The 25049-nt window shown below is 48.7% G+C and overlaps 2 pseudogenes; both read left to right on the top strand.

The window, feature by feature from the left end:
* The first annotated feature begins 5455 nt into the window (after nucleotides 1–5455).
* Nucleotides 5456–6023, top strand: LOC144120747 (translin pseudogene; annotated as a pseudogene).
* A 772-nt stretch (nucleotides 6024–6795) lies between these two features.
* Nucleotides 6796–13719, top strand: LOC144120739 (uncharacterized; annotated as a pseudogene).
* The last annotated feature ends 11330 nt before the right edge of the window (nucleotides 13720–25049 follow it).

The following is a 25049-nucleotide window of genomic DNA, read 5'->3' as shown; positions in this document are numbered from 1 at the left end:
AGGTGCCGTAGTGGACGGCTCCGGAATAAAAAAAATGGTTTTTGAGGAAAGTAAAGGGCGCAGTATCTGTCTCACATATCGGCGGACACCTGGACCGCACCGTAAGGAGAAGGATGAAGGAGGGAATAAGAGGAGAAAAGAAGAAAGAGGTGCCGTAGTAGAGGGCTCCGGAATAATTTTGACCACCTGGGGATTTTTACCTACCACATCACGTGGGAGTGGATTTGGTTCCATATATGCGCATGCAACAAGCAATAATACAATTGTAAATATTGCCACGAATATTTGCAGTGTTTGTTCCTTTTTCAAACCTGCCGCCACACCACTTTATCGCTTTGTTTGCGACGCAAGACGCGACTAGATTTATCTTGATTGATGGCAGCCAGGCAGAGCTGATTCTACGTTGTTCCGGAATGTTGCAGTAACTTTGCTCACTATATCTCGAAAGTTCGCTATCAGCATTAAATTTAGCACGACCGACGGCGGTGGGCATTCGGTTCGACGACCGCCGAGCACGCTTGTTGCTACGACGCCGCCGAGTAACTCAGTCCATTGTGGGCGCAAGACAGACAAAATAGAGTTTTGTTTAGACACAATTTTCGCAGCCTTTCTTGTCTCCGGAGTGCAGTCACCACTTAGTGACAATATCACCGAAGCTATATTAAATGTACGCTCTCTTGTGTGAGCGCCTCTATTGTCGTTTCGAAGAAATCAGAAAAAATCCTGCTACTGTGTGCGTGCGTGTGTGTGTGTGTGTGTGTGTGTGTGTGTGTGTGTGTGTGTGTGTGTGTGTGTGTGTGTGTGTGTGTGTGTGTGTGTGTGTGTGTGTGTGTGTGTGTGCGCGTGCGCGTGCGCGTGCGCGTGTGCGTGTGCGTGTGCGTGTGTGTGTGTGTGTGTGTGTGTGTGTGTGTGTGTGTGTGTGTGTGTGTGTGTGTGTGTGTGTGTGTGTGTGTGTGTGTGTGTGTGTGTGTGTGTGTGTGTGTGTGTGTGTGGAAATCACCAGTCGCTCGACCACAAGCGTAGCCAGGGAGATGCTGCTTTTTGCTTTCGACTAGAGTTAACCAGAGCTAAACCACCAGCAGTTTTTTTACAGCACTAGCTATCTTGTAGTTTACCCCTTTTGGCGTATCCGTCGGTGTCGGCAGTGTCCCATGCGCAGTCACGGCACAGGCTCGCCCGCGATCATGTGAACTCATGCTACCATCGCTGTCATCCGGTGGGGAGCGCACACGCAACAAGACCCCAACCTATCCGGCACGGCCGACACCACGAAACACGTGCATCGATCTGGTTTTCAGAAGGCAGTGTCGCGTAAAAGCGATTACGCACATAAGTACGCATTTCTATGACCGCAAAGCAAGCATCATCACGGTGCAAGAAACGGAAACGACTCAGAGGCAGTAAACGCGGTTGTCGAACACAATACGCATTCTCGTCGTTTAATGGTTATCCACGGACGCACCCCTCGCAATTACCAAACTCGTTATGCACTGCGTCGCGAGCCAGCTATAGTCGGATACAACTCCAGAAAATAATAGTATGTACCCCTCAAAAGATACCCTCCAGCCAAATGTGTCGACCTGCGATGTTGCACTAGGTGATTAATTATGACGCCATAGAACCCGTCCACTCCGTTGGCGGGACGGCCACCTTTTAGGAGCAATCGCCACTCCAGCCTTGAATTGTATCCGACCATAAGAGCTGACCACTCGCCGTACCATTGAATTAAGCAAGCGCCTGTCATTCTTTTACCCTTGGCCCAACCTAGCTGGGACACCATGTATAATTACCTCATTTCGACTGCAGCTTTGAGATTTGCGCGTAACATTTGAACGGTGAGTTGAAAAGTTTCCGTTTTCACGATGAAACAAAAATTAATGCTCGGCAAGCATCTTTGTCTCGCACGCAGTGCTTGTGCATCCTTCGTCCAAAGTACGCAGGACCTTACAGCGTAACCAAAGGTGACTCTGGTATGTATGAAGGCTACTGTTGAAACCGCGGAGCTCCAAAGCTCTGCAGAGAAAATTGGTTTTCAGGAAAAGAAATGGCGCAGTAACTGTTCCTCTTCACGGTGGGCACCTCATCCGCGCCGTGAGGGAAGGAAGGAAGAGAAAGAAGGAAGAGGGAAAAAAGGTGCTGCAGTGGAGCTCTTCCGATAAATTTCGACCAATTTGCACTGACACCGCAGAGTACACGGGCGCCTTGCATTTCGCTTCCATCAAAACGCGGGCGCCGCGGCCGGTATTGAACCCGCGCCCTCGGGCTCAGCAGCCGAGTGCCCTAACCGCTGAGCCCCCACGGCCGATTAAAACTCTGTATAGTGCAGAGCTCTCGGCCGCTCATCCTGCAGGTGCCACAGAACCCACCGCTTAGCCCGCAGTTAGCTACTGCCATAGGCTGAATGGTGTGTGCACTTTTGCCACAGGTTGTATGTGTTAACTACCGCGTCATAATCAAATGCGCGTAGCGGAACTAACTTCGCGTTGCTTGTTTCTTACGGATATAAGTGTTGCATCTTTTTTACGGCTCTAGTTACAACTGCGCATGCTATAGCGCCGTACAGCAGCGCTGCCTGTAGCGCTTAGCGGCGTCGCGTAATTATTGCTTTTATAAATGTTCGCGCTAGTACCAAATATTTGTTAAATATTCGATTCGCATCCGCTTCGGTTCTATCACAGTTAGATTCGTATTCCATCAGATTTTGAGCTACACTGTTCACATTCGATTCGCTTTCGAAAAAGTACAGTTCGCACTCCCCAATCAAATATGTTTCATGAAGGACGTGGGCGAGCCACTTTGTACAAAACCATCTAGGAGGCTGATCTTGTAAGTACCCCTGCAAAAGAGAAACCCGACTGATTCGCCATTCTCCTCTTGCGACATCGAACGTTTGACACCAAGTTATACTGATATGAAATTTATCATTATAAGCACTGCGTCAAATAGAAGCATCATCTGTCATTCATTCTGCAATGTGCATTCTATGACGTGAGATGCCTGGCTATATATAGCATTTTCTCGCTCCATGTTGTTGAAGACTACGGAAATGCTGAAAATTTGCTCCATAGTAAGGTGGGATCAGTGACCACGCTTAAGCATCTGTGGTCTAAAATTCGTGAGCGGCTGAGGTTCAACATCCTTCGTCATCTTGAAATTATCTAGCAGGCTCTTCCACAAGAGATTAGGCTTATGTACAAGGCGCCTATCGTTGCGGCATTGAATAGAGAAACCTCAGAAACGTGTCGCTATGTTGCATTGCGACGCGTGCATCATCTTCCTTGGCACGAACTTCCTTTTTAACAGCTGAAAAACATGACTTCTTCACACTTTGAAGCGCCCTATGTAGAACGTACATTTTACTTTTTTTATCGCGTGGTTTTTGTCTGCCTTTGAATTTGGCGAGTCCTTGTTTTAAACGTGACGGCAAGTTACGGCTTCGCTCTCCGGTTGGTACTGCTTTTTTGATCAACCAATAGGAGCTTAGCGATTAGCCCGTCCTCCACTATAAAATTACCCGCCGGAGGACAAGCGAGCGCCAGTCCTGGAAAGCGCGTGACAGCAGCAAGGTGCGTGCACTGAATTGTATGCTTTGCCGTTCGTGTTGGAGTGTTTTTTTTTTTTGCTAAATTTTTGCGATGGAATAACGTTTATGTCCGGTGTGTTTCGCAGGATCAACCGTCCTTATACCCCGAAATACGCGTCAGCAGTGGTGCTGGCCGTCTGCGTGCTTGCGGTAGAAGCGCAGAACCTCAAAGCCCTAACCTACGGTTTAACGCTTAGCCATCATGACCACAACCATGCAGCAGTCCACGCAAGCCATTCCCAGAGCTGCCAGGATAATGGCCACCACGACCACTTACTGCCATTCCCCAACCCTCTCGGTGATCATGCCATCATGTCCATGGACACGGCCATCACCAGGGTCGAGGACACGTCTTACCAGGCCAGCAGCATCACGCCAGCCATGGCCGCGAGCACCAGCACAACCATCAGCAGCAGCATCCCTCGGCATCCTCTGCTGCAGTTTTTCCCGTTGCAGCCAACGTGGATTTTGTGCCTGTCAAGGCCTGCAGCGTCGTCCTCGTTCTTCCTGCTCATGCTACCGCTCCAGGCTCATCCCACTCTGGTTCTCTCGTGCCCCATGTCTTGAACAACATCACTTCGTCGATTGAAACCGTCGTTTGCACGGTAGTCAGCCCCTTAGTCGCCTCCTGCACAACGCTTCCGTCTGGCTCAACCGTACCTCCCATTCCAATAACGGCCACAGTGTGCACCACCCTAAGCAATCTGTATCCTCCCGTACGAATATCTTGCACGAGAACATCTTGGCCCTGGAGAAGCGCCAACGCCAGCCAGTGCCCCTTAGCTCTCGGACAACCGTAGTCGCCACCACCACGGCTTCTCGCCCTGCAGTCACCACATCAAGCCCATCTCCGACCTCTGCAGCAACTCCTTCCAGCCAAGCTACTACGGTTGCCGTGCCTGTGCAGGTCCTGACTAGCACTGCTGGGATTCCGGCTCAACCTCGGCGCCACGGTCCCAAGCTTCGACTCTTCCACTGCTTCCTTTTCTGCAGACACACCCGTTTTTCATGTAGGTCGAACGGCCGCCAGCGTCACAACTGTTCCTCTCGACAACACCTCCCCTGCAGTGTTAACGATGCAGCCTGTCGCCTACTCCTACTCCGACTCTTCCTCCCACCGAAGCCGTCTCGTTCAAGTATGGCACCATCTTCACGACCGCGGACGAAGCCACAGCTACTGCTTTTGACACCACAAGCGCTGCTGTTATATCGTTCACGGGGTCCGTTCCGCAGTCTGCACCTCCGTCTGCAAACACCGCCCTTACGATGTCTGCTTCTGTGCTTCCCACCGACGTCATGTCGACCAGGTCTGGTACCTTCTTCCCGATGGCGGACACTACGTTGGCTCCTATTGCCACCACAAGTGCCACTTCTGTCTCCTTCACGGAATCCCTTACGCGGTCTGCCCCTACGTCCTCCAGTACCGAAATTACAGCTTCTTCCCTGCCTCCCACCGAAGTAGCCTCAATTCAACCTAGTACTTTCGCCTCTACAGTAGAGGTTACAAGCGCTGAGACCTTGATGCCTGTTCCGGAGCCCGTCACTATGCCTGGGAGTACTCCTACCACCTTCGTCACTTCGTCAACACTGGTGGTTCAACCCACTACCGAAGAACCACGTAACAGGTATTGACACCGCGGCCCCTTAAGTGGTATCATCCACGACCGAATCAACAGTCTCTTCGCCGGCTGCCACGTTGTCCCCTCGGCCGCCTACTATTACGACCCAATAGCTGTTCCCTGCCGGCCGGCCCCTAGACCAGGCACTGTACTGTGTCAGTTTCTTTGACCTCGCGTGGTATAGGGCACCTCCAATGCTGTAGACATTTTTAGCTTGAGCAGCGCCGTTAGCGTCGTGTTTCGCATGCTGTTTGCGTTTCGTCTGCCGGTCAGAAGTTTGCCTGTGCTTCACTCGCATATTCTCGTAGATAATCTCAGCACGTTAGTCTAAAATGTCTCAGTCCGTGAGCGACGTGTTCCTTTCGTTCCAGGAGTACTTGGACAATGAGCAAGACTTCCGTGAGGAGATCCGCCTGGCTGTGCGTGATCTGGAACAGACAGCTCGTGGCATTCTCACCCTGCTGCAAGCCATCCACCAGCAGACAGGCATTACGACCATCCCTGAGGTGTGTGAGAAGAGCAAGGCACAGTTCGTCACCGTCCGAGACCAGTACCAAGTGCTGAAGTCCAAAATTCCAGCGAGGCAGTACTACAGGTTCCATGACCACTGGCGGTTTGTGACCCAGAGGCTATGCTTCCTGGTGGCCCTCAGCATCTACCTGGAGGAAGAGCGTCTCGTGCAACGTGATCAGGTGGCTGATGTGCTGGGCTTGTGCGTAGATCAAGACAAGGGCTTCCACCTGGATCTGGAGCTTGCAATTAATACGGCCTTTTATCTTACCAAACTTGGCACCGTTCCATCCCTTGTTGCTTGTTCGTAGCAGTGCCTTTGAGTGCACTTTAACTCTTGGCGTTGTCGCGAGCAATGTATAACTTACAATACAAGCTCTCGAATGGCGTATTTCCTGTCTCGGCCACATGTCGACCTAAATCGTACGAACGTGCGCGCTCATCCCCTTACTCAGCTGGCTTCACTAAGCGCGCGCGCGCCGCTTGTTTCAGCCCGCATCATTTCAACTGCTCCAAACCAACGCCTACTGCTTTCTTAGCCTCTCCATCTGACAGCAGAGCCGTATAGGACCCTGTTGAGGTGAAAAGCATTTATTTAGCTATATATACAGAGAGATGCTCAGGGAGAGGCCCCTAGTGGGTCGCGCCCCTTACAATACAGGGCGGAGTCCCTCATCCCGGGACCCCGTTAGTCCTGACCGCTGCGCAGGTCCGCCTAACCAGAGCCTGCTGGGCCGATAGTTCCTGGCAGCTGAGCAGAGCTGCCTTCCAGTCCTCTCGGGTAGGGGAAGGGGTGATGGGGAAGAGAAGGATTTTGTCTGCACGCCCAAACCATGTGAAAGGTGCCGGCCACCTGCCCACAGAATGAGCAGCGGCCGTCAAAAGAAGAATCAAAGTGCTTGAGAACCGCCGGGCAGAGCAGGGTGTTTGTAAAAAGCCTAAGGAGAGTTCGTTCGCCAGCTTTACCCGGTCCCTTCATAGGAACCGGGTACCACCGGTGTTCGGCACGATAGTGCTCAGCAATATCTTTAAAAGAAAGAAGAAGGCTGTGATCTGGGTTAAGGTCCTCCCAAGGAACGCCTGATGCCCGGTGAGTGCGCGGGCTGCCTCGGCTTCGTTACCTGGCATGCCTTGGTGCCCGGGGACCCATATCATTGAGCGATGAGTTGGATCGCTGTCGCGAGTATTGTGGCGAAGAATTTGGTGAGCAAGTGGAGTGATCCAACCGAACTCTAAGTTACGACAGGCTCCGCGAGAGTATGTGAGGATGAATTTAGAGTCGGGATGGGAGGCTGCGAGGGCGATCGCTACCTCCTCCGCATGAGTTGAGCTGGGCGCTCTGAACGAGAGGCCATCCACCTGTATTCCCTCGTGTATGACTGCAGCCATGTACCATTCCACCCTGGAGTGGTAGGGGCCTGCGATGTCGACGTAGAAGACTTGTTCCTTTGAGCTATAGTGGCGGTGCAGGGCATCCGCCCACGCCTGGCGCCGGCCATTATGGTCCTCCTTGTTCATCTTAGTCGGAAGGGGTCGAACATAGAGGGCGCGTCTCCATAGTTGAGGCTAAAGTCCCTCAATAATATAGAAGTAAAGAAAGGCTTTGATCCCGCCGCCAACGTCAGTGATAGGCTCACTTGCAGCACGTGACCTTGCTCCGCCCTTCCGCCGCCATGAAAGTTCCCGCGCGCGGGCGGAGAGCTCACGTGCAGTAGCTTAGGGCTGCAGCGACATCGCCTGTTCTGCCAACGGCCCGTAATCTTCTCTCTTCAAAGAATTCGTTTTTTTTTCGCTGAAAGATCGAGATAGGAGTACACGCACAATGCTGTGCAAATTAGGCTCTGGAAAAGCCATAATGCCTTGCTGCTGTGCGGTTGGGTGCCAAGTCCGGACAATGACGGCAAGAAATTATTTTGCATCCCGCGCGGGAAGCAAAACTTGGCTAGAAGAAAAGTGTGGCTACACAGATCGGCCGGAAAGGCTTTGAACCATCGGCAACTGCCCGACTATGCGAGGTAAGCAATGTTCGCGACACAGAGGTTCGAGAGAGGTTACACGTGCGCGTGCCGAGCTGCGACAGTATTTCGCGCGCGCACGTGTTGAGGACCAAAGTCCACCGTGAATACCACTGCATTCTAACGTATCTCACGCAGTCTTATACCCCGGTCACACGGGCACCCTAAAGGCACTTTGAACTAATGCTCCTTTACGCTCCCAAAGGAGCACTACTTCAAGGGAGTTCGTCCGTGCTACACGGTCGCGGAACGACCTTCGCAAGAAGTTTTTAGCGCCCTCATCGGCGAAAAGCGTTATTAAAATTGCAAACCTCACTGCACATGTAAATACAGAAATGTCACATTTTTTTTAGTAAATTAGTTTTATAACCGTATTATGTTAAAGCAACGCCATTTTAACTGCAATAATGGCATGATTTTCTAAGTACAGAGCATAACATCACAGTGCTGGCCACACTGAGCCGTGGCTACCGTGACGCTCGTATATCTGGAACGAGAGTATGGCGTGGTGAGACTGCCGCAAAACAAATGATCTTATATTTTAAAACGCCACTAATCTTATGAAGTGAATTTATAAAATTAAAATTGAACGTTTCTTTTCTCAATTTATTTATGCTGTTAACTCGCTGGGAGAGAGAGTACTCCCTTGAAGCCTCAAAGGACGAACTCGAGCTGCCTTGTTTCGAAGCTCCTTTGAGCTAGGTGTCCTTTGGCGCGTCCGTGTGGCAGCGCGCGTTCGTCCTTAGAGTAATGGAGCATTAGTTCAAAGTACCTTTACTGTGTCCGTGTGACAGGGGTATTATATAGCGTGGAAGTAAGGCGTTACGGGAGCGCGAAAAAGTCGCTAACAAATATGCGAATTCCGTTTATTGAGATAATACAAATAAATTTCAGCATTCATTTCCACTTTTGGCGTTTTTTGACAGCTGTGTTTCCATGCGCAATAAAAAATTTTAAAAAATCGACGCAAAATTGCTGTGAGTAATCCAATGCGAATAAAATGCGCTAGCATTGTGAAGGGCCGGGTTTTAATTTTGCCTCGCACGAGATCGTGACGGAGTGCTCTCGTCTGTGGACTGATTCGATCGCGCGTTAAAGTCGAAGAAGGCGCCGATATCTCGAGCATAGCCCGAGAGGCTTGCAGTTTAGCACATGTGTGCTGTGAATGTATGTGAAATACAGATCTGGCCAAAATCCGAATGGGATACTACTGCTAGCAAACTTAGAAGTCGTTTTCACTTCTGCTGCAGGACCACTTCCTGGAAGATCAGTTCGAGCCAATTATTATACCGGCCAAAAAAAGCTAAAGCATTTGCGACGCCAAACATCTTTTTGCACCGACCAGCTGCCAAGCCGCGAAAGCCACCCCCCAGAAGAATAAGAGTGGATAGTGCTGGTATGTATCACATGGTGTTCATTGGGTCAAATTTTTGAATAGAACTTATAGCCTTCAAGCCAAACTCACTGTACAAACTATTCTTCAGTTCTATTCTTCAGTTGTTATGTTTCATGGTTTTCATGCATCCTGCGCAGACACCACTATAGTCGAGGCAAACATACAGGTGGACATCAGATCTCCACCTGTGGACACTGAAATTAGTAAGCTTTCTTACATGTACTCTCACAATTTTTCCTGTTAGCATTTTTGTCTTCATGCTCTTCTTGTGTTCACATGCAGATGAAGCATGTGTACAGAGAGCACAGAGATAGGCAAAATATATATTCTGTACTTAATTTTTTTCTCGTCCAGTGTATGCTGCAAACTCGCATGTTTCATGCACCTGTATCCACAGGCCATCCAAGCACAGAGGCTGCAGTTGAGTGTGGGCCAAAGCATTTGACATCCTGTATTTATTTTCTCTATATGAAATACTAATGCACCGCTATAATGCGGGTTGTTATATTGCCGTGTTCTCGCAGGTACTTCTGACGTGCAATCAGCCACAGAGATGGGTGTCGCTTTCCCACAAGAAAGTATGGAAACTGGCGAGTTAAATATTCTTCTTCGATTTTTGCAGTGTTCAATCATCCACTGCTTTTTGCATACTGAAGTATGCAAGGCGACACAAGCTTTTTTTTTTCTCTGGCAAGTTATTATCCTGCAGTCAAAACATTTCCTTTCTGATGTAATCATCACTACATTTTAACAACCCTGATTGTCAGACATTAGTGCAAAGTGAGGGAAGTAAACTATGTGAAGAGCACGGTCCGAAAATAACATCCATGAATACTGCAACTTGTCCAGTACGCTTCTATATGCATTCTCTTTTCTTTCATATAAGTTCATTCACTGTCAGCAACGTATTATTTCGAACGCTGTATACAGCTGCTCTGCATCAAATTTTGGTTCGCTCTTGCAGCCCAACTGATACAAGAAGCCCTGCAAAAGAGAATAGCGTAGCTTGAAGCTGAACTCCAGGCGACACGACGAAGGCTTCGACTTACTCAAAAGCAGCGGTTGCAGGCACTAAAAGCAAATAAGCACCTCGTTGCCGGCCTGACTAATTATCTGAATGAGTACCAGGTTAAATGTCTAAAAATGGCAACAATCAAGGGAACACGATGGACCAAGAAGACCATTATAAAGGCACTGAAAGTGAGACTTTCCTGTGGAGCACGTGGCTATGAAGCGGTCAGGGAGCTTGGCCAACCTCAGCCAACAGAACGCACTCTAAACCGTCACCTGGAAGGGTACAAGTTTGCACCAGATTTGCTGCAGGAGATCATGGAGTCACTTGCACTTAAGGTAACGTAAATAGGCACATGCTCATGATCACTCACCTATGTCACTATTAGAGTAGCTCTGTTCACACTCACTAATCCTTTCCTTCTCACAGGGCAGCCTCATGTCACCTGAAGAGCGGCATGCCACTTTAATGCTGGATGAAATGCAGCTTACACCAGGCTTGGTGTACAGCCCATCTTTAGGTAGAGTGCTTGGAGCCCCCACTATCCCGCTTGCAAATGGAACACTGCCACTTGAATGCCTGGCCACTCATGGGCTGGTGTTTATGATCGGGGGCATCACAACCCGCAGGAAGCAAACAGTTGCTTACCACTTTACTGGGAATTCATTCCATGCCAAAACAGTTAAGGACATAATCATTGACATCATAAAAGCATGTGAGGAAATTTCTCAAAAAGTAGATGTCATAGTCACAGACATGGGAGGAGGAAACCAAGCCATTTGGAAATTATTCGGTATAGTCGTAGGCAAACACAGCAAGCCTAAAACCTCATGTCCCCACCCATGTGACGCATCTAGGCAGCTTTTTTTCATGGCTGACATTCCTCATCTCCTTAAGAACCTGAGGAGCCACTTAACAAAAGGCCAGAAGGTATATCTGCCTGAAGAATTAGTGAAAAAAAAAAACAATTTGCCAGGAAATGTAGTGTCAATCGAGCCTATCAAGACATTGATCGAAATTGACGCCAATGCAGAGCTAAAGCTAGCGCCTCACCTTAAGGCTTCTTCAGTAGGTCCAAGCCATTATGACAAAATGAAGGTAGGGCCAGCTTTCAGCCTCATGAACAGTGACACCGCTGCTGCGTTACGCTTGCTTGTAGAGAAAGGATCAGTGGATAAGTCAGCCTTAACAACTGCATGGTTTATTGAGATGGTGCTTCGATTGTTCCGTCTGATGACTTCAAGAACAACAAAACTGGCACTGAGCCATTTTGATAATATTGAGTATGGAAAGGCTCTTCAGTATTTCGAGGAAACAATTGCACTTTTCAAGAAAATTTCTATTAGTGATGATGAAAGAAAAATTGTTTGGAAGCCACCCTAGCAACACCCTAGCAACATCATCCGTGTTACATCTGCAAGCCCTGTTTCTTGAGAACTACAACTTCAAGTTCCTGCTTCTAAGCAGGTTTAGCCAAGACGCCCTTGAGAATCTTTTCTCGACACTTGGTGCAAAAACACTGTGCCCCATGTTTTTGAATTAAAGTGTACACTTCGAGCTGCTACAATGTCTCAGTTTCTGCGGCCAAGTAAGGACGGCAGCTATGCTGAAGAGGACTGCTTTTTGTTAACTGGCATGGAGGAGGAGAAACCAGACGAAAACAAGATGTATTTTGCCCGTCCATCTGACCTGCTTGACATTGAAAATTTGGAACATGAATCTGTCGAGTACCTTGCAGGGTATGTTGTCGCACAAATCAAGAAGGTAAACAGTTGCCAAGCCTGTCTTGAAGCAATAAGCAGCTCAGCCGAGGGCAACAAGCTAACCATGCTGAAGTGCTACAACAAAGAGAAGTCGGCACTAACAGTCCCCTCATCAGCTGTTTTGCAGTTGATAGTGACTGCTGAAAGTTATGTACGCTTGAATGAGGATGGCTTAATAACAAACAGGCTGTCTACATCTAAGCTCCAAAGTAGCATTCAAACTGCTCTGCACATAGGCAGTTGTTTCCCTACATGCCATGGCATATCAGATGCACTGCTTGCAACATTTTTGAAAACCAGAATTTCAATCCTCTTAAAAAAAAAAAAAAGATGCCTTATCCTCCTAGAAAAAGTTCAAAGCTCCCAGAAATGTGGCAGCAGAAGCATTGGAATGCATGTTGCTGCCAGTAGCATCAGGTAGTGCACTGCGATTCCTCACTGCTAATTTTGATGTGAAAGCACTACCCGTGTTATCTCTGTCACGTGGCCACTGGCAACAACTTCTGCTATGTCCTTTAGTGGGACAAAAAGGAGGAAGTCGAAGAAAGGGAAGATGTGCGTCTCTGTCATGGTGTTATGACCCCTTTAGGAGGTGGCCTCATGAATTGCACTGTATATTCATTAGAAAAAAATAAATAAAAAGGAGGAAGTTTAGAAAAGGAAAGGCGTGCTTTCGTATGCCCTACTATGTGCTCTGCCCTATGTTAAACCTCTACCATTTTTTTTGACTTGCTCATAAGTCTAATGTATCAGAAATATGGACTTTGCCTTACTACTGTAAGAGTTTGACAATTTGAACTGTTTGCTTTACATGAACTTGTTTATTTCAGCAGAAATCTTTATTGTATGCAGAATTTTCTGTCCATGCACTTGGCAGGATCTCCTAACTGTATTTTGTGCACTGCGCATGTCAATAAACTTATTATAAGGTGCCTACATTACTCTGTTTAAAAAACAATTATTCTATAGTCACAGCTACAAAATATAAAAATTGTGACAATATTTCAATCAATAAAAGCATTGAAATCGTTGCTGCCAAGTTACTAATCATAAAAAGAAAACTGTAATACCGCCGGTCACTTGCACGCACACACACACACGAGCAAACAAACAAAAAGGTCACGCTGATGAAGTTTCACTCAGTTGCTGAGCCGCGCGATTAGATCGTGTTAGCAGCAAGAATACTCCATGGCACGGTCCATACGGCCGATGTAAAATTTCGCGATAGTTGCACAGTTGAACACAGGGGCTGAAAAACAGTCTAATGGTTGGGTAACAACCGCAATACGCCATACAGTGAACGGCAAGAAGCACTGTTGACACTCATTTGCACACACACGCACTGGCGACGTTGTTTACTTTCCGCGAGGATCAGCGAAGTTATGTAGCAAGTTTTCCAGTGCAGGTGTCTATAAGACTTCTTTTTTACGTAAACTTTTCGTTCATAGTAACCGCAATGTGTATCCACCACACGTATACGCAAAAAAAAAAAAGAGTCACAGAGCAACGAAACCAAACGCACCCAACTGCCACGGCGGATAACACAAAACAAACTCGTCTCGAGTCGTCTTCGGCTGCGACTGTGTTGCCCCACGTCAGAGACTTCGACTATTGTCTAAAATGCTACGAAATCAATATTCTTCGCTTTTTCAAAATTCTTTGAAGCTAATTTTAGTCTTAAAAGTGTAACTTATTTCGAAAAGCGCAAACAAACAAGACCGAAACATCCGGAATGCAGGCTACGGAGCATTCATCCTCTCTCGTGTTTTTATTTTAGTACGCATTTGAAATTGAAGGAAAGACATGTTCTTTCTACCTCGGTCTCTTTTTTTTTCGCTTTTCAAAGGACTAAGGTACCGGAACGTTTTGTTCCCTCACATGTGAAGATAGGTTCCCGCGGGCCATGGTTTAGTCTGCTACACAGGAACTTTCTAGGTGGCGCGCGCGGCAGTTGTCTCTACCTTTAAAATTATAGAGGGAACTTAGTTGAGGCACTCGAACCCATTCCATCGCATAACTGTCATGTTTGATATGTAACCGTCCCAAGAGGCGGAGACCGGACACGGTCTGGGCGAGACGCGTGTATTGGTTAACGAGATGCGTCACACGAGAGGTGAGCTTATCGAGGCCCACCGACCGACACAAAACATACGTCTCGCGAGAACCACCACCGGCAGACACATCCTACACACCCTCGGTATCAAGATACCAGCCACGCATCCCACACAGCTCCAGGTCCCCCACCACATTCACTGCGAACTACTTATTAAACCTCATGCCAAAAACATGCTAGGAACCCCGCCGCAGAGCTCGCGCACGGGCGCTCCACGAACACTATGGCACGGAACCGTATGCCGTGTAGGTGGATGCTGCATGCACATGCGAGGACGCGGTTGTAGCCATCACGAACCCCGCCCTCCTACCGATTGCCACCCTTCACATATCCCCCACTGCCACTTCGGAGGAGGCTGAAGAGGCCGCCATTGCCCTAGGCATCACGCGCACGGAGGCCCGGTATATACTATCAGACTCTAAAACTGCCATACTAAATTTTGCGCGCGGGAGAGTTCACCTCCCTGCATTTCGCATACTGAACTCCCTCGCCGCACACCCGCCCCGCCACATGGAGCTCATATGGGTGCCTGCCCACTCCGGGAATCCCGGAAACGAGGCTACCAACACTTTAGCCCGAGGTTCTCTCAACCGGGCACCGGCGGCCTCCGATCTGGGGTTCTCACGGGAGCACATGCATTCATTCAGTGAACTGACGCAGGCCTGCAAAGCTGAGCGTCGGCACTACAACCCACCCCATCCCTCCCTCGACAATTATCACCAGACACTTTGGAGGCGGCTTGATCCAAACACGCACCTTACCCTCCCCTTATATATATACGCTCGCGCTATCACCAAGTCCACACAAATCTCTCATTTACCCTCTGCCACCACCCCAAAGCCACTTTCGATCATATCGTTTTCCTCTGCCCGACGGATCCTCCCCCGCGGGGCCTGGAGCACCTTACCACTTGGGTGGCTTGGGAGACCCTACTGCGCTCCGAGGACCCAGCCAAGCAAACCATCGCCACAAGCCGGGCTGCCAGCGTCGAGCCTCCGGGACACGAACGTTTTAGTGCAGTGGGGCCGTGCGGGGGCCCAAGGACCTGCGTGTCCTAAACTCTCCTGTGTCCATTAAAGTTTTCACCACCACCAACGCGAGTAGTCGCACGTTGGAAATGGAGATCGGGAGGTTGAAGGCTCTCTTGAAAATTTTGCGGAGTACAACCTCCAAGGAATCTTCAGTCATGTTTCCGTAAGCGGAGGTAAGGAGTCGAGTACACTACTCGATCGACTAGTTACGAAGGCATGGGCGAGCCGCACCGCATCCTTACTTCGCAACCCTCCTCGCTTGTTGGAAACGTGGCGAACCATCCGGCCCACATAGTCGCCGACTTTGCGGACTTTGGCAAGGGTTGTGTGTGCCTTGCGATGCTTATTAATGAAGAGACCGAGTATTCGGAGCTCCTGCGCTTCACGGATGAGGCCGCTGGAGAGAGAAAGCTGAATAATAATTGGTTTTGGGGGGAAAGGAAATGGCGCAGTATCTGTCTCATATATCGTTGGACACCTGAACCGCGCCGTAAGGGAAGGGTAAAGGAGGGAGTGAAAGAAGGAAGAGAGAGGTGCCGTAGTGGAAGGCTCCGGAATAATTTCGACCACCTGGGGATCTTTAACGTGCACTGACATCGCACAGCACACGGGCGCCTTAGCGTTTTTCCTCCATAAAAACGCAGCCCCCGCGGTCGGGTTCGAACCCGGGAACTCCGGATCAGTAGTCGAGCGCCCTAACCACTGAGCCACCGCGGCGGGGGTAAAGCTGAACGAAGATTTCGCATTTCGGAAAATGTCGAATATGCACAAATTCAGACATGGACGGGGAGCACTGGAGGCCGCAGTACGTAGCATAGTGGTCTACTATGCTCGCCGCTGCTTGCAGGCATTCCTCCATCTCTCCTGTTTCCCGTAGTAGCCCAGATGGTGATGTCACCGGCGTACAGTGCATGCTGAACACCGCCGACACCCGCCAGCTGTGCCGGGAGGTGCATCGTGGCAATATTAGAGAGAAGCGAGGACAACACAGCGCCTTGTGCATGGTGTGCCCCGCGTACCCGCCGCGGTGGCTCAGTGGTTAGGGCGCTCGGCTACTGATCCGGAGTTCCCGGGCTCGAACCCGACCGTGGCGGCTGCATTTTTATGGAGGCAAAACGCTAAGGCGCTCATGTGTTGTGCGATGTCAGTGCACGTTAAAGTTCCCCAGGTGGTCGAAATTATTCCGGAGCCCTCCACTGCGGCACCTTTCTTCTTTCACTCCTCCTTAATCACTTCCCTAACGGCGCGGCTCAGGTGTCCAACGATATATGAGACAGACTGCGCCATTTCCTTTAACCAAAAACGAATTATTATTATTATGGTGTGCCCCACGTTCCCATCTCAAACAGGCCGCACTCGGTCTCTTGTATGCATATATAGGCCAAGCGGTCTGTTAAGAAATGTTTGATGTAGTTGAATGTACGAGGACCGCTGTTGGTCTCGCTAAGATGTTTTAATACGACGCCGTGTTTAACGTTGTCAAACGCACCCTTCAGATCGAGCGCTAGGACTATCTTGTTATTTTGTGGGTGTTATATGGGTTCGAGAACCTCGCGATGAAGCTGTAAAAGGATGTCTTGTGCGGACTTATGAGGTCGGAAGCCGAAAATGGTGTCGGCGAAGGTGTTCTTGCTCACGAGATATTCTGAGAGGCGGTCACGGACCATCGTTTTCATCAGTTTCCTTACCTAATGAGTAAATGGTACCCAGAAACCTACAATTCGTCCTGCCCCTTCTGTGGAGCAGTTGGTACACTCTTTCACGCGGTTTGGGACTGTCAAGAAAACTCAGACTTGGACAGCAATCCCGATCCGACTCATGAGTGCTGGGAGGCAACCCTTCATAGCCACAGCCCACTCGACCAGAAATTGCTGGTTGAGAGGGGCCGGATTATGATGGCGACCAATGGGTTCTCGTACTGAACCCACCCAGTTTTTGTGCTCTGAATAAATGTTTTTTCCTCCTCCTCCTCCCAACGAATGAAGTGAGGGAGATGGGCCGAAGATTGTCTGTGTTTATCTGTTTCCCCGCCTTCGGGATAAAGGTTACCAAAGATGTCTTCCAATCCGGTGACAACGAAGTGTCTCCGGTCCAAATGGCGTTGATATATTCACGTAGGGTTTCGTATGCCCGATCGGAAGGTTTGCCAACAGTTTGACTGAGACCTTATCCCTCCCGGGCGCCGCCCCCCTGCGAACTTTGGCAAATGCGCAGGGGGACGGCAGAATTTGGTAAGTGGAGTGATCCAACCGAACTCAAAGTTACGACCTCAATCGCGCCAAAGGGAATGGCTTAAGGAGGGAGTGGGTGGTAAAAAGGGAGGGGGGAGAACTTTTTTTGCCCCCTTGAGCTGGGAGGGTCCCTCACTAAAGGGCTTTGAGTTGGGAGGGACCCTCACTACAGGAAAGCCCTGTAGTGAGGGTCCCTCCCAGCTCAAGGGGGCCAAAAAAAGTTCTTCCAGCCCTGTATTGAGGGTCCTTCCCAGCTCAAGGGGGCAAAAAATTTTCTCCCCCATTTACCATCCACTCCCTCCTTAAGCCATTCCCTGAAGGCGCGATTGAGGTGTCCACAGAGAGTGTCAGTTGCTGCACCTTTCTTTTAATCGGAATTAATTTTATTTTGCCTTAGCGTACACCAGCAAGAGGAGATGCTCTTTGACAGCTCGCGGTTATATGTTTCGTTTTTTTTATTTTCTAGATGCGTTCATAAATAAAGTCAATTAAAAGTTATACGCTGTTACCTAAGTCGATGTTACCTGTGCGTAGTTGACTCATTTTACACGACTACACAGATGAATTTAGGGAGAGCTTAAGAACCGGAATCAGTCTTTGAACGGTGTTTCAGAAGGAAGGCATGAAAAGCGCAGTTTTAACGAGACGGCTTTAGCGAAACTGTACGTAGCCATATCCGAATGGTGCATATGTTTCAGAGGTCGGGAAACTGTATTATAACGAAGGATATTTTACACGGCATCTTAAACCCAGCATCACTCTCATGCCATGTCACTCTTTTAAAAAAATTAATGTGGATTAGCCCAGCTAATCCAGGATATACAAATAATAATAATAATAATTGGTTTTTGGTGGAATGGAAATGGCGCAGTATCTGTCTCATATCGTTGGACACCTGAACCGCGCCGTAAGGGAAGGGATAAAGGAGGGAGTGAAAGAAGATAGGAACGAATAGGTCCGTAGTGGAGGGCTCCGGAATAATTTCGACCACCTGGGGATCTTTAACGTGCACTGACATCGCGCAGCACACGGGCGCCTTAGCGTTTTTCCTCCATAAAAACGCAGCCGCCGCGGTCGGGTTCGAACCCGGGAACTCCGGATCAGTAGTCGAGCGCCCTAACCACTGAGCCACCGCGGCGGGGGGGATATACAAAGCGAAAGCGAGATTGGGGTCCCGACTGGCCCACGGAGCCGGTGTGCGCCTTTCCTTTCGTGAAAATGAACGGTCTTTGCAAAGTTGTCAACGCCAATGAACTCTATGAACGCCGTCGGCTCACTTGTTTTGTTTGGTTTTTGAGGAAAGGAAATGGCACAGTAACCGTCTCACATATCTCGGTGGACACCCGAACCACACCGTAAAGGAAGGGATAAAGAAGGGAGGGAAAGAAGAAAGAAAAACTGAAAATTGAAAGATGTATTTTGAGGAAAGGTGAGGCACTGTGCAGCGGAAGACCACTTGTGGCTCGGTGCTACTACAGTATTTCCCGCTCAATTTAATCCAAACGCCAGAATATTTAATCTGAGTGCCATTCAATTTAATCCAGGTGCCACAGAAATTAATCCAAGCGCCAAAGCATTTAATCAAAACGCCAGCGAATTTAATCCTCATGCATTCTCACACTGGGCCCCTCAAACTTAAAACGCGGTCTACAAATCCCAGACGCGTTATCGATGAGTTGTTACTGACGAAGCATTAGACACCCAGTGAGCAAGTAATAATAAAAACTTTTTTAATCATAACAAATAAGGGCCGGGTATTTATGCCACCCACCACATCAACCGAAGTACAGGGTGAGCGCGAAGCATATTGCAGATATGCATCGGCGGTGTCCTGCAACTCGCATCATCATGCCACACCTTTGTTATCCTGATAAGATGAGCGACTCACTCTAAGGTTATGTCTAAGATAAACTCCCAGTGATCAGCCGATAGTCCACTGACATGGCTTCGCATCACTTACAACCTGACGTCCCACATTCTCAACCAACGTCATGAGGGGTATGGAACGAAACGTTATGTCGAATGTAATGACGCTATCACTTCGACACACCTTTAGCTAGCACATTCACTGTGTTCCTACGTCACAGTAATAAACTGCTCAAAGATGTGCAATTCTTCCCGGCTTATAAAGTCACGTGACTTTCAGGAAAGGGGAGGCACTTTCGCGATCCAACAACATTGGTATCGGATTTCCCTGGACAATACGGCTATCATTTGCACACAGCTATTTCGTTGAGTCCACTCTCCGGTCTCACGCGACTTGCAGTATCATGCATCACATCAAGTCGCTATTGCAATGTTATCGCTATCACTAACTCTAAACGCTTTCGTTGCGTCATTACAAATTGTGACGTCACACGGAGCCTACTTTCATCATGACGGGACGTTATGGCAACCCTGCAGTGGGCTGCAAGTGATGCGAAGTCATGTGAGTGGACTATCGGCTGATCACAAAGAGTTTATTTTAGTCATAACCTTATAGTGAGTCGCTCATCTTATCAGGATAACAAAGGTGTGACATGATGATGCGAGTTGCAGGACACCGCCGATGCATATCTGCAATATGCTTCGCACTCACCCTGTACTTCGGTTAATGTGGTTGGTGGTATAAATACCCGGCCCTTATTTGTCATGATTAAAAAAAGTCGCTATTATTACTTGCTCATTGGGTGTCTAATGCTTCGTCAGTAACAACTCATCGATAACGCGTCTGGGATTTGTAGACCGCGTTTTAAGTTTGAGGGGTCCAGTGTGAGAATGCATGAGGAATAAATTCACTGGCGTTTGGATTAAATGCTTTGGCGCTTGGATTAATTTCTGTGGCACTCAGATTAAATATTCTGGCGTTTGGATTAAATTGAGCGGGAAATACTGTAGTGGCGCATGTGCAGTAGTGACTAGAGAGCGAGAGAGAGAAAATTGGCAGTGGCTTAGCTCGGTTATGCCAGGATATACGTATAATAATAATAATAATAATAATAATAATAATAATAATAATAATAATAATAATAATAATAATAATAATAATAATAATAATAATAATAATAATTGGTTTTTGGGGAAAGGAAATGGCGCAGTATCTGTCTCATATATCGGCGGACACCTGAACCGCGCCGTAGGGGAAGGGATAAAGGAGGGACTGAAAGAAGAAAGGAAGAAAAAGGTGCCGTAGTGGAGGGCTCCGAAATAATTTCTACCACCTGGGGATCTTTACCGTGCACTGACATCGCACAGCGCACGGGCGCCTTACCGGTTTTCTTCCATAAAAACGCAGCCGCCGCGGTCGTGTTCGAAACCGGGAGCTCCGGATCGGTAGCGGAGCGCCCTAACCACTGAGCCACCGCGGCGGGTCGAACAGACGATTGCATTCCGTGGACTCCTTGGCAATGCTGCAACACGTTGTCGCGTCCCGCTCTTAAAGACGAATCATAAAGGAGTCGTAATGTAGAAAAATAAAGTGTAAAAAATGAATATTAATAAAAATAAAAGAACGAAATCAGCTTAAAGACTTCAAAAAAAAAAAACAACACTGCTCCGTCTTTAAGAGCGGGACGCGACAGCGCATTGCAGCGTTGTCAAGGGGCCCGCGGAATGCCATCGTCCGCCCGGCGCGACGCCAGGCCCGTACGTAGGGCAATTTAAGGAAAGGAAATGGCGCCTGTTCCACATATCTTGGTGGACACCCAAACCGCACCGTAAGGGAACGAATATTTACTACGAGCGGCACTGACAATTACAACTACGCGTTCAGTGCGAAGTACGTTGCTACTCCCCGCGTGTGCTTCCCTGTAAAGATTACGGTAGCGTTTTCATGTGGTTGTGGTCAGCAAAAAACGCCAGGCTAAAAATTGAATGCAAACAGCATAGCTTCGCTGTCCAACCACCTTCACAGCGTGGATTGGAGCCACAATTTTTTGCTCTGGCTGGGTGGTTTCGGGCTGCCAGCAGAAGCCAGACTCGCCAGGACGCTTTTGGGCTGGCAGCGCTCGGGCAACTAGCTGACGACGGAGGGGTGGTATGGTAGCGGAGAGCGTGCGCGGCCATTTTTATTATGGACTAGAAGGACCGCCAGTTCTTCATGCAATGTTTTGCGCGACGCAGGCGCTTTTTTCGACTAGACCGCGGTGCATATCGTCTGCGTCGCCTGCAATGGCGCCTTTTGCGGTAGTTATCGCTGTTTGTTTTGCGCACGTGTGTGTGATCGCAGTTCTATCGACTCACCACCTCGGAAGCACAAATGCTCGCTTCATATTACGGTCGCGTAGTTCTGATTCACAACATATTTCGGCTGGTAACTTCTTGCGCCCGGCTGATATTGCGATGGTGTCCGAGGCCTATCACGAGAGCGGCCGCAGATCACAGATGGGACCGAGTACGCGCTCAGACGCGCGCATATACTATGCATGTGCTGAACGTGTGTGGCGAGGTGTTAGTTGAGCGCGATACAAGAGCGTACGGTCTTCATTGTGTTCTGCGCAGTGGAAAGGCGGATATGCTTGACTGATTGAAACATGTCCCCTATTAAAAGCCCTCACGAGCACATTGCTCGAGGCATCTGGGCGGGCATATATGTGGCCACAAGTTGCCACTTACGGCAGACGAGGCGAGTGCTGATTCTGCCGTCGCCGAGTGCCGTACAGCTTGATGCTCGGGCCTTCTGGCACAAATGCTTAAGATATATGAGAAGTACCGCATGCACGCATCTCCTTGCGCTTGGCTCATTAAAGAGAGAACGAGAATTTCCCCGCGCGGATCGACACGCAAGGTCGCTGATGCCTCGATCCTATTGTGTGACAATGCACTCGATACTTCCTCGGTTGTAGATCAATACTTTTTGCGCGACCAAGAACACTTCCTGTCTGTCGCCATTCATGCTCCTCCTGCATTTGTCGAAACCAATTTCGCGCTTTCCTCAATCGCATCAATGCAAGCCCATGTCCCCTGCAGGTGCGGATGGCTGCCTCGGCTTTGACCAGCACACTGCTCAAGTTCCCGGGAGGGAATTCCCCCGCGTAGCCATGCTCAATACACGTACCACACACACTGACAGCGCTCCGCTTGCGACCGGCCCCTTCGTCACCCGCTGAGAAGCACAGTGCCCGCTCACGAATTGAACACTTTCAGTCAACGCTGCGCTGGCTGCTTATATTCGCAATCAATATTTTTCCGCGTTAAGTAGCATATCTATGCCCCAAGAAAGGCGAATTCTTTAGTATTTTAAAGTAAAACACCAACGGCTATTTTTCACGGGCAGGTGCAAAATTTCGTAGAAAATGTCATAAGATTCGAAAGTGTAACATCGAAATGGGGGCCACGATTTGTCAAATAAACGCCCGAGGGGAAGCAGAATCACTTTCTGCTTCGAAGATGAATATGACTTTTGAAAATCAGAGCGAAAAATCGATATTATTACAAGTGGCAAAATATTTCGTGAATTATTATTTACTGCGTTCGGTAGATGGCATAAAAAGTCCCAGTCGCGACATGAAGGATGCTAAATTCGCCTGGAACGAAGAAATCACTGCTAGGTGTAGTGTATACCTTCAGCAAAAGCTGCGAGTTCGCTTTGTTAATAAAGTCTCGTAATAAAGTGTTAAGTTTTGCCCCTTTTTTATTTAGAGATGCAATTGAACGGCGTTGTATTCAAATGGAACTTTGGGATGTCCACTTTCCCAGGACCACATATCGCTTTTCGATAGTTGTCACCAGCGCCGCTGGTGGAGGCTCAAGGCCCGAGCGCGGCCCGGGGCCGCCAAATTGTCTCGATTCTCAGCCCAGCTAGCCCGATAAACTCGACTTGAGGGTCGGATCCGGCAGCAGCACAACCGCTCACTGTGCAACGATCGCAAAAGGTGCCACGCAGATGTCTACCTTGGAATGGTGGGCAGTGTATCCGACATTGGAATGAAACAGTCAGTAGGTTGAGCAACCTAAAGAATGGAAAATATTATGCCCCTGCCTGCACCACTTATTGGAATGAAACGGAAAAACAAAACTACCGCGTTGTTTGCCTAAAAAGCCGGAAAAGGTAAAAAAAATCAAGCCAAACGAATTAGTCGCTAGACATCGCCGTGATAAAGAAGAGAGCACGTGATCTCTGCAACGGTTTGGGCCTCATCCGATGGAAAACGATATGGCCAATAAAGCGCACTGGCGTTCAGTTTAATTGTGGACTCGTGAGCCGCGGGCCCGAATTTAAGGTCTCTTGAACATCGAAGGCCGACTCGCCGAAAGTTTTAGCGAATAAAAATATAGACGAATCTGATGGGCAAGAAAGCGAGCAAAAATGGCGAAGTGCAATGCAGACGGGAGAAATGCCGCTTTAAGAGACATGAATTCGCAAGCAGTTTGATGAAACGGCGGTTGACAGAAGGGACAAGTATTGAATAAATTAGGAGGTATAATGTGAAACATCAGGAAAATGTTTTCTTTAATAGAATCACGTTGATAAGTGCGCGAATTTGGATTTCACACCGCCGGGAACAAGTAAATTTTAAAATGCAGGATTAGAACCCTTTTTTCCAAACCGTTTTGGGTAACAGGAAGGAAAACCCATTGAATTGACAGTGTTTGCAGTTTCCACTGCGCAGGAACAGGACAACCAGCCCACGCCATGAAACTACAAAAAAAAAAATACCAAGTAGCTTTCTTGCTTGCCCAGATCATTAGCTCTCTTTCATCTTTGTCGCTTGATTCGGCTCTAGAATTCCCCAAGTATACTCCACTTGGCCTGACCATGAGGTATCAGGAGCCCGACACAGGCTCATCTATGTATGGCCCCGAGACCAGCTTGGGCCCGACGGAACACCGCAATTTTTGGCCAGGCCGTCAAGCGGACCTCTCCGGTGCCGGGCTTTCGGGGAGATCTGAGAACATGAAGTGCTCTATTAAAACCCCCGATTATTGCCCCTTCTTGTGATGGAACGGACAAAAAGGTGAGCGAATAGCTTGATGGAAAAAAAAAAATCAGAGGACAGTTACAAGTGCGTAACGCGAATGTTTAGACGTGAGCAGAGGTGCGACAGGAAATAATTGTTCACACACATGTTCTGTCTTTTCTTCTCGTAAAGTCAAACAGTCGGATACGAATCCGGAATTGCTCAGGACTGCAGCGATATTCTGCAGTAGGTTTCGAGCCAACCACCTCCCGCAGCCGAGGAGTGCGCCCGCCAAGGCTACCCGTCACCTCCCTGCTATCTCCCTCTCTCTCTACGCCTCTCCCTCATATCCCGTAAAAGTGGAGATGGGGATTTCCCTCTCTGCACTTGGCTGCCCGCCAACCGATGCAGGTGGCAGACGGCACTGCGAACGCCGACGACGGCGCGAAACTGAGCAACGAGCTAATAGGAGCTAACGCTCTAAAATGCTTCCATTTCAAGCTGCAGTCTTAAACCGGAAATAGCACCTTTCCTGATGAAAACAATCCTGTCCGGAAATATTCTGCTTCCAGCTGGAAAATGTCATTTCCAGCTGAATTATGGAACCGGAAATCGTGTCTAGCTGGAAAATTAACGCTTCCAGCTAGCTCCAACTTGAATTTCTTCCGCTTACAGCTACAAGTGAAAAGGAAACATTTCCAGCCACTCCAGCTGCATTAGTGTCTCCATTTTACTGTGGGAACCTACGCACGGGAAAAACGCCTACCACATGCTTTGACAGAAAGCCAGACACGACAGTATGACTGCTCTTCTTTTGCAGCATGCTAAATATATTGCAGTTACAATGATGAAGCAGCAAAATGGTACATTTAATTGTTCACTTTTCAGTGAGCTCTGA

This window comes from Amblyomma americanum, chromosome 1, assembly GCF_052857255.1.
Source record: "Amblyomma americanum isolate KBUSLIRL-KWMA chromosome 1, ASM5285725v1, whole genome shotgun sequence".
NCBI classification, from domain to species: Eukaryota; Metazoa; Arthropoda; class Arachnida; order Ixodida; family Ixodidae; genus Amblyomma; species Amblyomma americanum.
Note: the sequence above shows the minus strand (reverse complement) of the source record. Positions and strands in the feature narration are given on the sequence as shown.